Below are 1827 nucleotides of genomic sequence, written 5' to 3'. Positions count from 1 at the left end.
ACAAGCAAAATATTTGCTGAAACTTTGCAGCATTTTAGCTGACATCAGGTGAGTATCCTTTTAAATACGCCTGGTAATGGCTGCCTCCTGACGTATTGCCCATAGTTTTTGGAGGGTTTTTGGAGGGTTGAGGAACTGGCGGTAGCAACGTGGTTAGAGACAAAAATGACGTTGGGATCTTGACAATGCCATTTGACCCTGATTTGCATATATTAATGAGGTATGAGCTTTGGCCACCCAAATTGAGGCCCACCGGAAAATCGGAATGGGCAGATCTCTAATGGTAAGTTGGCAAGTCAAACCTCCACGTGATTTTAGCCCCGCTACCGCCCTGTTTGTCGGCGAGATGAAAATCACTCCCATGTGTCTCCATGTCATTGCTGCCTCATAGCGCCAAAAATAACAGCACAAAATGGAACAGGTGCAAAAGTGGGTGGGGATATGATATCGATGATACCCACCATGTTTCTCACCCCAACCCACCTAAGTATTACCTGAGTATGACAGAAAATACAGGCAGTCTCTGAGATCCTCCACAGTTCCAATGGATGATTTAAGATCTCCGTACAGTAAACCCTCTGCAGTTCCTATGGTTTAGCTGCAACTTACATATGTAACAGCTTTGCAGCAACTGTCACAGGAAATAAATGAACCTTGATATTTCAGTAGTCACATTATCCAAAGTAGAGAATTCACCACTTTACTACTGTGGCCTTGATGACAGCAGTGCAATTAGTTTCAAAACATATTTTTTTATCTTTTAATCTTCGGGTGATTTTTTTTGTGATTAGGGCTATTTACTGCCTTGTAAATCTTCCTTAGGAAATGAAAACACAGAAGTATGTGAGATGGGAATAATCATAGTGTTCATGGAGTTTCAGTGAATTACTGCAAATAACTTCCTGACATAACATAATTTTAAAGTCGCTGCAGGAGAATTGTTTAATTTCTCAAAAATAAAATTGCTACATTTAATATATTTAGAAAATTCTCGTTTCAGGCTTCTTCTATCTGTATAATAGCTTTAGTGTATTATGGGGTAATTTGGCAGTGGTGTTTAAAATTATGAAGGGATGGGACAGAGTAGAAACAGATCATTTCCAGTGACTGAGGGGTTAGAACTAGAGGACGTAGATATAAGATTAAATGTAAGATATTTAGGACAGAGAGCAGGGGAAACTTTTTTACACAGTGGGTTGTGAAAATGTGAGTTAGCGACTGAAGCAGAGACCATGTTAACATATAAAAATAGGTTAGCTAGATGGTTGAAAGAAAGGGAAATAACAGAATAAGGGACCAGGGCAGACACATGGGATTAAGACTACTGCTCGAGTGGAGGATAAACACCAACACGGACTGGTTGGGCCAAACAGCATGTTTCCATGTTGTAATTTTTATGTAATTTATCTGCAACATTTTACAAAAAATCAAAAAAAAACAAATGGCCGGTTAGCTCATTTGGTTAGAGCGTGGTGCTAATAACGCCAAGGTCGCGGGTTCGATCCCCGTACGGGCCATCAGTAGTTTATGACAAATTGTGCAAATAATAGGGTAATAATCATGGGGGATTTCAACTTCCCCAATATTAACTGGGATACTCAGAGTGTAAAAGGCTTAGAGGGTACAAAATTCTTAACGTGCATCCAGGAGAGCTTTTTGAGCCAGCATGTAGAAAGTCCTACAAGAGAGGGGGCGGTACTGGACCTAATTCTAGGGAATGTGGCCGGCCAAGTGGAAGAAGTGCTAGTAGGTGAGCACTTTGGTGACAGTGACCATAATTCGGTGAGATTTAAGGTGGTCATGGAAAAGGACAGGGAGGGGCCGGAA

At 40.9% G+C, this 1827-nt stretch overlaps 1 non-coding gene across 1 annotated transcript; it reads left to right on the top strand.

The window, feature by feature from the left end:
- The first annotated feature begins 1443 nt into the window (after positions 1-1443).
- Positions 1444-1517, top strand: trnai-aau (transfer RNA isoleucine (anticodon AAU)). Its single transcript has one exon. It is a non-coding gene; the product is annotated as a tRNA-Ile (tRNA).
- The last annotated feature ends 310 nt before the right edge of the window (positions 1518-1827 follow it).

The sequence above is a fragment of the Heptranchias perlo genome, chromosome 1, assembly GCF_035084215.1.
Source record: "Heptranchias perlo isolate sHepPer1 chromosome 1, sHepPer1.hap1, whole genome shotgun sequence".
NCBI classification, from domain to species: domain Eukaryota; kingdom Metazoa; phylum Chordata; class Chondrichthyes; order Hexanchiformes; family Hexanchidae; genus Heptranchias; species Heptranchias perlo.
This window is presented reverse-complemented; position numbering and strand designations above follow the sequence as displayed.